This window comes from Micropterus salmoides, unplaced genomic scaffold (genome assembly GCF_014851395.1).
Source record: "Micropterus salmoides isolate LMB-PRFRI ecotype aquatic unplaced genomic scaffold, ASM1485139v1 Ms_hic_scaffold_2, whole genome shotgun sequence".
In the NCBI taxonomy this organism is placed as follows: Eukaryota; Metazoa; Chordata; class Actinopteri; order Centrarchiformes; family Centrarchidae; genus Micropterus; species Micropterus salmoides.
This window is the reverse complement of record NW_024041150.1, coordinates 15,279,591-15,292,947: the sequence shown is the minus strand read 5'-3', so window position 1 is coordinate 15,292,947 and position 13,357 is coordinate 15,279,591. Positions and strand designations below refer to the sequence as shown.

Genomic DNA, 13,357 nt, shown 5'->3' with positions numbered 1-13,357 from the left:
CATTTCTGCGTGGAACATAGCAAAGTTATCTAAAAAGCAGCAACCAAGCAATGAACGTTAGCTAGCATTACCGTGCTAATATGTTGGTGATGTATATTGTGCGGGATATGTAGTTCATTGGTTTTCACACAAAACGACATGTAACTTTACTGTTTTACGACAAACTGCAACTTTCTTGACGGACATAAATATCTTTTAAATTGACAAACATCATATGTGTAATTCAGGGCACAGTTCAAACAGGATACAAAAATAACTTGTCTCTCGCCTTTGATTACCGTGCATATTTTTTACAAAATAATGGGCTGGAAGTGGAAGCAAGTGACTTGGGCTCTCTGTAGGCCTATGTGGTTTTGGAAGTGATTGGCCAAATACATATTCTGTCGTGTTACACGTTATAACCAGGGAAATGAATCGAAAAATAATGGCTGAAGAAAAAACTACTGAATCTTCCATGTCTATATCAGCCAACAATGAAACACACCGCTTTGATAATATGTGGGAGCAGAATACAGATGTAGCCTCCACAACAATACTAAGAAAACAAATAATATTGCAAGGTAAAATGAATAGGCTTGAGTATATCTATTGCACAGGAAGCAAAACAGTCTAAGTACAAAGCAAAGAAAGAAAAATAGTCAATTTATTTGTTTGCACGTAGACACAACGAGCTGTTTAGGAGATGACCATGGTTATCACAGCCACACTAACTGCTTTGTGATACTACACATGTGCAGGTGACCTAAGACAAATCTGATTAGTGGGCTGTCATTGTGAGGTCTACATTTACCCCATTAGCATTAGTTTGGAAAGCGTTTATTTATTGCACATTTATGCAAATATCTTCTTATGGAACTGATTTTGCAGTAACAGCACAGTAGAGGTACTGCAGGCTTACGCACATATACAGTATTTACACACACATGTTAAGATCCTTAGGGATATCTGACCTCCTCAATCTGTTAAGAAGTCTTGACTAGAACATTACTTTAGAACATTTTGATCAGTGACATCTTCGTAAAATCTATCTATCCATTGACTAACTTCTTTCAATGCGACAGTAAGGATGAGCCTAGGCACCCTATGAAGGAAACTCATTTAGGCAACCTGATCTGCGACATCATTTTTTTAGCTTATTATGCACATAGCAGGCAAGATCAGACTCAAGTCCATTTTAACCACCAACTTCAGTTCAACTGTGGATGCCACTGAGTGAACACATTTACAGGGAATCCTTCCTGTCCTGCTGGTCACTCTCTGCTAATTCAGGAGTCCCCTGTTCCAGTCAAGGCCTCTGTCTATTGGCTGATGACGTCCCCCTGCAGGTGTCCATCCGCAGCTTCCACCTACTTTGCCTCCTTTTACGTTATTATATTTAATCGTAATGCTAATGCCATACTACATAGATAATTTCTCGCGCTACCCTTCTCTGTAAGAGGATCAAATTGAGCAGCAGTGCAGCAGCTCTGGAGCTGCTATGGATTTAGTGTCTTGCTCAAGGACACCCCAGTAGGGGGTATATTTGGTCAAAAGGATTGTATATCCTCAGATAAAAAGAAAATGATCCTGATACAGCTGTTTTATGAGTTTAATACAATCTCAACAAAACATACATGTTTTCTATTGTGTCCTGTCATCTGTCCAGCATTTGACCTTGAATGTGGTATTGTAAGGGCCACACTGGTTTGCTTCAGTTAGGCCTGCTAGTCATGAGCAGCACATCATCAGTACCACTGTGCATGACCATCTCCTGTACACGTCACTAATGCTTTAATATTTTACAGGTAAAGTGAACCTTTACTACATCCAGAGGGATTTCCTGTCCTTCCATTATATTATGTGGAGAGAGAGAATCTCATTACCATATCACCAAGGTCTACTCCTTTATGTCAGAAGGATAGATTTTTCTTCTCCCTCTCTATTGCTTCTTATCGCCCTCATCCAGTAACATCACATCAGTGTGAAAGTCTTTAAAATCAGCATCTCTGGGGCAACAGTAACAAGAACACGGTGTAGATCTGTCAAGTGAAGGACAAGACAGAGATGTGATCATAATGAAGAAAGTCATTGTCCAGCCGTGGAAATTAAAATAATAATTATTTCCACCTCAGGCACCAGAGAAACAGCACAGAGCATAACATAAATCTTGAGGCAAAATATTACGAATACTGTGCTGTACTGATTACATATCGTTCTTCAGAAATGTTCTTGACTTTAATCTTCAGTAGAGTAGCTATACAGTTTTAGCTTAAAGTGTTAAAATGAGTCAAGGTTCTATTAAGCTGAAACTAAACTTTAAAGCAATCTCAAATATCTATGCCAACCAGAAACCATTGGGCAAGAGTTTCAACACATAGCTTCCACTAGTTGCTCTCTCCATGTGTTGAATTCAGTGAGAAATCATCAAATGTCTTTGTCAGACAATCCCTCCCCCCCTAATTTTTACTTCTACTGTGTTTTGGCAGTTTTATCAATGACCAAAATGTGAAGGCTTAAAGAGAGGGATGTTGGGGGCATGTTTACTCCATTGATGTCTAAGCCCATCACACTCACTGTGGAGCCACGGAGGCTCAGGTACAGCTAAAATGTTGTTTTTCCCGCCAAAGATGGTGGGTTTGGTCTTATATAATAAGAATCAAACAAAGAAATACTTCTTCTCAGTTTTTTTTGTACAAAGTGTCGGTACCTTGAAGCCAATCAGACAGATCAGTAGTGTAAAGAAAAGGACACACTAGTTGACTTTTTAAATTTGTTTCAAACAGATTTTAAGACATTTGATAATAGAATTTGTTTAGACGAATGATTTTTAGTTCATGCAGGAACATAATAGCACCCCGCTGTTCCCGTGAGGCTTGTTAGCTCAAAGTGTGGAAGGAAGGTTTCGACTGAAAAACAACATTGTTGGGAAGAGAAAAGTGAGAAATGTCAGTTTGACTATGTGTGTCTGTGCCTGTGTTTAAAACATGTTTACTTGATTCAGTTTCCTCTTTAAAACAGATTCAGTTTGCACCTGGAGTAGGATTGTGAATGACAGAGAGGGAGGAGGCAATGTAATAAAGATCTGCCAGAGCAGCACCTGAATCCATTTGCATAATAATAACTAAACAAATCACATGCAGCATAACTGGATTAGCGCCTAATGTCAGATGGTATAAATGTCTCAAGCACTTTCTTCAGCCTCTTGCATAGCACCTCTGCATTAGGAAGCTGTTGGATGGTGAAGACACTGGAGGCAGATGCAGAGTTCATCCAGACTGCGCCATTAATTTGTCATAATCTACATCATCAGCACAGCACACATGTTGTCATGATCACCGTTCTTATCTTCCTCATTGTCAATGTTTTCATTAGTAAGTTGAGGTTTCTTCTTTTGAGTTTATGTTGTAGTTTTCTCCTTTTTATCTGTTTTACAATTTCTTCTTTTCACTTTTGTGATTTGAATGTGCTTCTCTTCATCAACGTAAGTTTTTTTTTTAGAAACCACCTCTGAAAGTGAAAGTTGTTTTTTAAGTCAACATGGCAACATCAAATGTCATGTCAAGTCATGATTCAGCCTAAATATATAGGTCATTCATGCCGTCCTAAAAGCTTCACCTGCCCTTCTAGATTCTTTTTTCCTCCCATGTCCTTCTCTATCCCCTCTGTTTTTCTGCTCAATGTCAGTGCTCTCTCAATAAATGATGGGCTAGGTAGCTTGAGTGCTGCAATAGAGCAGCGTGTTTTAGCCTTTTTCTCTCACTGACCTGTCTTCCATTACAATTTACTATGGCATTACTCAGAGCTTTGACCATTTTCCCACTCTCCTGTCTCCTTTTTCCTGCCTCATCTCCCTCTCATCAAAAGACAACTCTTCAGGTTGAGGTTGAGCCCAGACAGAGACGGTGCTTCTTCAGAGTGCATTTGTGTGCTTATGCCTGCACACGTGTGCATGTCTGTACAGTTTATACTCATTGTCCTCTTTTACAACCTCTCTGCAGACTCAACTTAAACAATTCCTCTAAATGAAAATTTAAAACATGAAGACGTGACCATATTTGAACAAGACGGTGGCGCTAACTAGCTTGCTTAGCTAGGTGCAGCTGTAATTCACGTTAACTGTCATTTTGACCGAGATGATAATGGCTAGCGAACAACAGTCTTAAAACTAAATGTACTCACCAGTAAAAAGTGAACAGCCAACTCCTAATAAGCTTTACAAGTCACTCTAGCCTGATTGACAGATCACCAAGGTAATGACTTGTCAGTCATAGATAATCCCGCCCTGAAGCATACTCTGCTTTATGGTCTCTGTTCCTCTAAATGGGACCATAATTTACTAAATGAACATCATGCTGTGTTGAAGAAAACATGAAACTAGCGACTGAGACCATAAACTCATTAGTAAAGTGTTTACTGAGGTAATAAATCAGGTGAGAAGTAGGGTCATTTTACCTTATTTCTAATGGAGCCGGACTTCTTTTTGCAACCAGAGGAGTCGCCCTCCTCTCTTGCAGAGTGAATATACACAAAATATTCAGTTAATATAAAAATGATTTGTGAGAAAAAGGTTATTGGAAAGTAAGAGAAGGCAACAGATTGTATTAATCACCTGCTGTTTCGGTTATAGGACCTCTGAAATTCTCCCTCCACTTTATTTTATTTAACTCTCAAAATTACACACACAATAATGGAAATAAATTTCCCACAGTCAGTTGTGGGTTTATTTAAGAGAGACTGGGACTGGCTTTATCCCACATCAGTCATAAATCCCTGGGGCCTCATTGGCTGGCCTGTACTCACCTAGCAGGGGCCAAGCTTGTAATAATGCCCCCTGATGAATGGGATATTGTTTTGGGTGCGTTTCTTTATTTTTCACATTCCCAAGTCACCTTCTTCATCATCTAAAAAGACAGGTGGGAGGAGAAAAGCATGCCCTTCCCCATTATATGATTTTAAAACCTATGGCAGAGGCCATCATGAAGGTCCGTTAGAATCATAACAGTGGGATTCTTTAAATAACTCAACTGACATGTAAAGGGAAACCCACCTTAAAAGAGATTTCATCAAAGTTAGTTTTATAGAATTATAGATAAGTAATATCTAAGTATGAACAAGTCTTTTTGTAATCGAGTGAACCTGCAGGGCTGTTCCAATGACAGTGAATAATAGAATAACTGCTAGTGCACTGTGGCAGCAGTGGATTTTACTCCTGGATATGGGTACATTGTCTGCTTCACAGCTGGAATCTCACTTAGATCAAACTGATTTAGATGTAATATCTGAAACTGAAATTCTGAGCCCACAGTCAGTCGCTACTGCAGCTTCAGAGGACTAACTCCAAAAAGTGTCACCTGTGCAAACGTGCAGTCTGCTCACATTCAACTTCAGCCAGTTTTAACAGGTGCAATAAAAACTAGATCAGTAAAAGACTCAGATAACCGGCCCGAACAATTGACCTGTACTGTCACTTGCACCAGAAATCATTTAGAGGAGAATCGAGTAATGCAAAGAGGGCTGGGTAGGAGAGAAATACAAGGTGAGGATATTGTGAGTGCAAAACGGGGGTGGAAAATGAAAGGGCAGGGAGATGAAAACAAATACAGGGAAAATGGAAAGTTATAGATAGTGACTGAGCAAAGTGAGAGGAACTGAAGTGCAGTAGAAAGGAAAGAACACATATAAAGAAAATGGAAGCATCAAAGTGCATGGTGACGCCTGCCTGTGTCACCATACAACCTTTCAAGCACTGATACATATTCTGAGCTTTCTTAAGGGCTCGCATACAAACTGATTGTGTTCGGGTCAATGAAACATCGTCATGATGGCAAACATGTTTAATTACCTGTTTTTTGTTTTAGAAATTTGGATATTTTTTCCATATACATGCCTGTAGGGAAATGATGGGGTTGGTTGCAGCTTGTATAATTTTAATACAACAATGTTGTAAATGATCAGCTTAGACATACGTCTGAATTAATGGAGATGAGCAAATCAAATAATAATGCTGCTCTTGATTATTAGATAAACAAAATATTTGCATCAAAACATCCCATAAAAAGCAAGCATGACAGAGCACATTCATTCTGGGTATGATATTAACTTTAATTGAAATATTGTCAGTTGTCAGTCTGCTGTAGAAATTATATCTTTAGAGCTGGAAAGACTAGTTTGTTTGTTGCTCAAGAAACAATAATGAGCTGACTGCTAATCAATAGCAAGTAAGAACTCCATTTCTTCCTCTCTGTTGTGTTCTCTCTTGCTCAGGTTGCCTGTGTAAAAATGTCAATGTGCATTTTGAAGAGCTAATTGTAATGAGTCATTTTAGGCATGTAATGTGTCACAAAACATGCTGCAATTCAAAAACAGTAATTATTGCATGACAAACAAGTCATGCTTTATAATAATAGTAATAGTATTACTGTAGAAATATATGTGTTATAATACTAATTAACTGTAATTTGATCAGTTACTCTATTAAGCAAACAATGACATGAATATTGATGAGTCATTAGTCAGTTTGTGTTATGACAGAACCTCGATTGTGGTGATGGTATACCAAATATATGCACACTCAGTAAATTTGATGTCATTGTAATCATTTAATGTTGCGTTTTCCCTCAGTGTTTCCAATTACATAAATCTATTTACAGATTTTTCTCCCTCACTTAGCTGCCGACGTTGAAGGCATTAGAGAAAGAGCTCCGCCTTTTGAGAGATTTTGAAAATGTATTTCACCACCTGTGGTTACAAGAGAACCGACAGAGAGCGAGCTCGCACCTGTTAGTGAAAACGTGCCACTGCGGTATCAAATAATTATAGCCTTAGTTGGCTACATTATTTTTTCCTTGCAGAATTCAAAACATCTCTTGATATACCATTTGTTTTTAAGATAGACACACATCCAAAACATAGAGACGCAACATAATTATACAACTTGTGATTTAGAATCAGCAATTAACAAGCAAACGGCGTCAACATTTATTCTCCGTACCAGTCGTCTTGTTGTGGCGTCTCTGCAGATCAGAGTGCCTCTGTAATTAGCAATCACACAATCTTCCTGCTGGCTGCCATTGTCTCAGCCCTGCCTATAACACACCACCACCACCACCACCACTGCCTTGCACTTATTTTTTTGCGCAGCCCACAGCATGCGTGTGTGTATGCACGTGTTTTTGTGTTTCTCATCAGTAATCATTCAATCTTTGTCAATTAGAGCCAGCATGGGAGCCAGGCAACACAAGCAACAGAGAGAGAGGAGAGTGAGGACTCAAGAGGGAGGCAGAGATTCTTAATAGGGCATTTAATGAAAGTTAATGGTGGGCCTTGTGTTCACCAGGGAATTGGCAAGAGGGAGCTGATTATTGCTTAGAGATGAGACCCGGCATTGTGCATTCATGGCCTATTCTCATTATCAAACTTCTCTTAATGATGGATATAAATAATGTATATCAGAGTATTGCTAGATATGGGCAATACCATCACTTCACTTGGGAGCCAATTACAGGCAAGGATGAAATACGGGTCTTGAGTTGACATGGTGTACTGATCGAATAAAATGAATAGCTCTGCTATTGGATTTAAACAAAAAAAGTAAACTTTTTCATGATAGAAATATCCACAACTCCATTATTTTCCTATAGAAGCTGGAGCACTTCAGACATTAAACACTATTTGGCGGTTAAGATCGGTGGCATGGGGCTTACCACCATGAAATTCATACCCCTTACAGATAAGTCAAAGATAATGAAAACAGTGAAATTGGAGCTATGAGGTTTTCTCTTGTCTGGTAGTTTTTCTGATATATGTATCTGATAGATATATATATAAACAACACAGCCAAGGGATTTACGCATCTCTAAGAAAGTAAACTTGTTAGGCAACAACAAAATTACTAATATTTTTCAGTCAGTTCTTCTGTTTAGTAGAAATCAAAGAACACGTTGTGAATGGCCGTCATGGGTCCTGAGGTAATCGTACCATCTCGCCAATGGATATATGAGGTTCTCACACTGTGGAAAACAAATGAAATCATCATCACAGAGATTTAGATTTCACTTTGAAACCCTCTGAAAACCCGTAATTGTCCAGTATAAATGTCATGTCAGTGTGCTGTTCCAGATTGTGCTGTCAGAGGCTCTCCTGGGCCCACGTACCATTGCGTCCCATCTCCTCCCATTCAGCCCCTGAGAGGCCATTATGGTAACCATAGAGATGTGGAGGTGGTAGTCTCTGGCGATGTCTGGGAGGCTGTAATTGGTCCCGTCTTGTGGATTGCTCTGAGCTCTTCGGCTGCACAGGCATTCGTCACTGCTGGGACCGCAGAGGCATGCGAGGACACAGTTTCTGGCTGGCTGGGAGGAAAACGGTTACTCATTGTTTCAACCTGCCCACACTAGAACAGTCCCAAGTCCAATGGCAATGAATAACTTATCCATATCAATGATAAGGATTACTCACAAAATAACAAGACCCAGGTTTATATCACAGTTAGGTCTATAGCAACACTCAAAATGTTTTTTCCTCTCTAAGTTTTGTAGAATGACTAACACCATCACTGTGTAATAACAAGTACACAGCAACTAATAGTTGTGACCAAGAGATGAGTCAAAATTTCATATTAACACGTTTAGTTCGTGTTGTTTATTAGATCCCCGAGTGGAACCCAGTTCTCAGTCCTGGTTGATTGGGTGACACCTGTGGTTATTGGGGGTAGGCCCCGACAGCAAGTGCGGTCTAAACAAACTATTAAATAAAGTTTTAATAAAGAAGTTGGGCAATTATCTGCCTTTTTCCATCATGGAGTCTGCAAACATCAGGGCACAGTGAAAGGAGCTGGTTACCTGGCTGAGAAGTTGGAGGTGTGCAGCCTGTCGCATGCCGCTCTTCGGTTTGCATTAGCAGTAACTTAATACAGCATTTTTTCCAGGAAGTTTGGCACCGACACCAAGTTCGGAACAATGCAAATGCTGCAAAGGATTCCATCAGTGGGCTGTAAGCTTAATCACCATTTTGTTACCTCATTCGCCCGGAACTTAGAGCTCTTTTTAATTTTGTGAAATAAAATGGTTCTAAAATATAAACAGACAAGATAAAATGGAGTTTACGTTGGGTCACTCATGAAATTATGCATGTAGCAGAGCTTGCATCTGTGTTAGGTACGACACTGTGTATTTCTCACGTGCTAACAAAGTCTTTAGATGTTTGGAATTGGAAACTCAACAGTAAACATCCCAGGTGACACTACAGCCATGTCACATTAAAAACAAGGTAGATAAGCTATTACGCATGCTGCGGAACAAGCTGTGCATGGCCCAAATGAATAAGGAACTCAAAACTTTACCCAAAGAAATCTGTAATTCAAATTAAAATATTCAACTCCAAACTGAACACAATGAGAGCCCAGTTGTCCGAGTGGGTGTGTGTATGTGTGCTCCATATTTATTCATCTTCTGTGGAAAACAAAACTTGCATGACTAGTTTTTACAGTACATCTGGCGCAGCCCTCCCTCTTCTCTTATCTACTCCTGTTATGCAGTCAGCCAGTGGAATCTCAGACATGCTGCTGACTTATGCAGGAAATGCACTGTTTGTTCTTTTGAGATTAACTCCATACCAATAATTTCATATTTGCTAAATGGTTCTTGCAGCCTCGATTTCAGGACATCACTCAGTTGGACAGCTAATGAATTTGTTGTATTGATTATAATGCCCGGGAGCCCCGGCTGGGAAATATGAAGTGTCAAGTACTCATTAATTCTAGAGAGAAGTTAGCAAACATCATTGACTCATTCCATTACACCAAGTCCACACATAATTGACCCAGTGGCTCATTGCTTCTCAGAGTGCTAAAGTTGAAACTTCTGGTTTTCAGCTGTGAAAATATATATATTTTCTCTTTCTGAGTAGGAAGGTTTACTGATGATCCTATCTTTGTTGCAGGATCTCGCCCCTGTGTGCTAGGTTTTACTGGATGTTCTTTTTATGCCTACTTAAAGATAAAGGGTAAAGTAGGAGTTTTGATGATGAGAAATGCCTGAAGCATTTCAAACCGTGTTTATTCATACGCTCTACATCAAAGGCCTCTTTGTGTTTTTCATAATTTTACTTGGCATTTTCTTCACAACTCTACAGTACAGAGGGCTGAGAGAGAAAAAGAGAGACAGATAGAGAAAATAATTGGGCTTAAAAGTGGATGGATATTTCCTTTTATGTTGTAATGTAAAGAGACCTTAATTGTGCTTGAGCGCCGAGATATCCCAAAACTCAGCTTTATCATCTCGCTGAGGATTCACAAATTCTGCTTCCTTCATGAGAACATGCTGCTCTCTATATTATGTTCTTCTCGGAGAAAAATACAGTATATCGACAGGCTCACAGAATAAATCTTTTTAAGCATCAAATTCTATTTCCAGTGCTTCAGGCTGGATGCTGTACAATCTACATATTCATGTTGACTGTAAGCTACTGAACCAAGTGATCATTAAAAAATAATTCATGATCTGCCCTGTTAAAACATTTTGTTTTTTTGGTGACTGTAATGTCTACTGTCTGTAACCTGCATCAGCAACAATCTGTGATTCATAGAAAACCACACATACCCCCAAATGGGTCAAAGACTTGCTCATTTAGCCTTTTACAACAACACTAACGTCTGGTGCACACTAGAGGATTATCAGATTTTAACCAATTATAAAAACCTGGGACACCGCAGACATAACGACAGAATTAACAGATTTTAAATGTTTCAGACGTAAGAATGCCACACACTAGACGATTCAGTCAAGACGCAGCACCACACAGTTGGTGTTTATACTAAAATATTTCATTGTGGCGATTCCAGGGGTTTGGGATCTCACAGAAACTTGAGTTAAACGTGACTTCAGACATAAATAAACATGGAGGCAGACTGTCATTGTTAGCTAGTTGCACTAGAGAATAAAACTGTGAATGAACCAATGAACTCATGCCTAAGAAGAGGGAATCAGAATGGTTTAGTGACGCATTAGTGACGCTTCCTGCTCAGCTCACTCTTGTTGGGGGTTTTTGATCGGAGGCTCCCTAATCAGAAATCAGAAATGATGTCGGTGACCTTAACATTATATACACTCCTCACATTACACGATCATTTGGGCCAATAATTTGTTCCAGCCTTGGACTGGGAATGCCCCAGCCATTGTCGGGAGGATTCGGACCCCAAATCGCCCCATTTATCCTCTAGGTTGTGGCCAGCATAAGGGGCCATTTTATACTGAGCAAATTATTCAGGAATAATAATAATAATAATAATCTTTATTTGTAGAGCACTTTTCAAAAACAAGTTACAAAGTGCTTTAACAAGTGTAAAGACAATAATACCCAAAAGACAATAATACAAAAACAACACAAGATAAAAGCATGAAAACATTGAAAAGACTAAAATACACGTTTAAGATAAATATAAAATTAGTAAAATAGAATAAAATAAAAGGGATAAAATAAAGTCAAATAAGATCGGGAAAGGCTCTCCTCTAAAAGTATGTTTTAAGAAGGGACTTAAAAGAGTTCACTGACTCAGCTGACCTGATTTCCTCAGGCAGGCTGTTCCAGAGCCTCGGGGCCCTGACAGCAAACGCTCTGTCCCCTTTAGTTTTCAGTCGAGACTCTGGAACAGACAACAGACCTCTGCCTGAGGATCTCAAGGTACGTGCTGGTGCGTATGGGACTAAAAGTTCAGAAATATAACAAGGCGAGAGGCCATGAAGAGCTTTAAAAGTGATCAATAGAATTTTAAAGTCAATTCTAAAACATACTGGGAGCCAGTGTAATGAAGCTAAAATAGGAGTAATGTGGTCATATTTCTTTGTTCTGGTTAAAAGCCTGGCAGCTGAGTTCTGGACAGTCTGGAGTCGATCAGTAGATTTTTGGGTTAAACAGGTGAAAAGGCTGTTGCAATAATCCAGGCGTGATGAGATGAAGGCGTGTAAAATGGTCTCGGTGTCCTTAAAAGTTAACATAGATCGAATTTTTGCTGTATTTCTAAGTTGATAAAAACATGATTTAACAAGCTTTGTGGTGTGCTGCTCGAAATTTAAATTACTATCAAACAAAACACCAAGGTTCTTTGCCAGAGGCTTAACCAGAAGATGGCAGTATTTGTTTTGCCATCTGCTGGGACCCAATGACCAGGATTTCTGTTTTGTCAGAAAGTTCAGCTGGAGGACATCCATTTTTTAACTTCACAAAGGCAGTTGTTAAGTGAACTCAGCATTCCAGGGTCTGTGGATCTGACGGGCAAGTATATTTGTGTGTCATCAGCATAAATATGAAAAGAAATGCCATGTTTATGGATAATATGTCCAAGGGGAAGCAGATACAAGGAAAACAAAATGGGTCCTAAGACCGACCCCTGAGGCACACCATATTTAACTGGACAGAATGAGGAGACATAGTTGTTTACAGACACACAAAACTTCCTATTTGACAGGTAGGATGAAAACCATTCTTGGGAAGTACCAGAGATCCCCACCCAGTGCCTCAGTCTGTCTAACATGATGTTGTGATCAATGGTGTCAAAAGCAGCGTTAAGGTCCAGGAGTACCAGGACAGAGCACATACCTTCATCAGCAGACATTAAAAGGTCATTGGTGACTTTAAGCAGGGCAGTCTCAGTGCCGTGGTACTTCCTGAAACCAGATTGAAACTTTTCAAATATTTTGTTATTTTCCAGTACAGTGAGAAGCTGTTTGGACACAATTCTTTCTAGAATCTTTGCAATAAAAGGCAGTTTTGAAATTGGTCTAAAATTATGTGGGAGGGAGGGATCTAAACCAGGTTTCTTTAAAAGTGGGTTCACGCAAGCCGTTTTAAAATAATCAGGGACACAACCAGTAGATAGGGAGCTGTTGAAAACAGAGATAAAATGGGGCCCAACAGAATCCATTACTTTCAGTAAAAACTTTGTAGGTATTACATCAAGTGGGCTGGAGGACACTCTCATTTGTGATACTGTTTTTAAAAGCTCAGACAAGTCGATGGGATAAAACTGGTTAAAACTCTCTTGTTGCTGGTGAGGAACCTCTGAGTAAGAGGCCGCGGGGGTTTGTAGACAAAACAAGCAGATACAGTGTATGCAGTAGTGTGTGCCTTCTACAGTAGTTTGCCAAGCAGCCATAGTGAATTTGGTTCTCTACTTTGAATTCCTTTGTATAATTCTGTGAGTACAAAGACAAAAATCATTGTATTTACACAATTATGTTTATATTTACATTGCCTTGTATTATGTGAAAAAGTACTAACACTGAAAAAAGTTTATATGTTGTGGCTGTGACTTCAGTGTACTGAACTTGTGTCAGCCTTAGCTGTAGCATTAACATTAGCAGTAGCTAATGAGTAAATTTAG

General features: G+C 39.3%; 1 protein-coding gene across 5 annotated transcripts in view; it reads left to right on the top strand.

Moving 5' to 3' along the window:
- The window catches only part of nrxn2b (neurexin 2b), a 704,163-nt gene that overhangs the window by 392,207 nt on the left and 298,599 nt on the right, over positions 1-13,357 (top strand). The window lies entirely within an intron of this gene.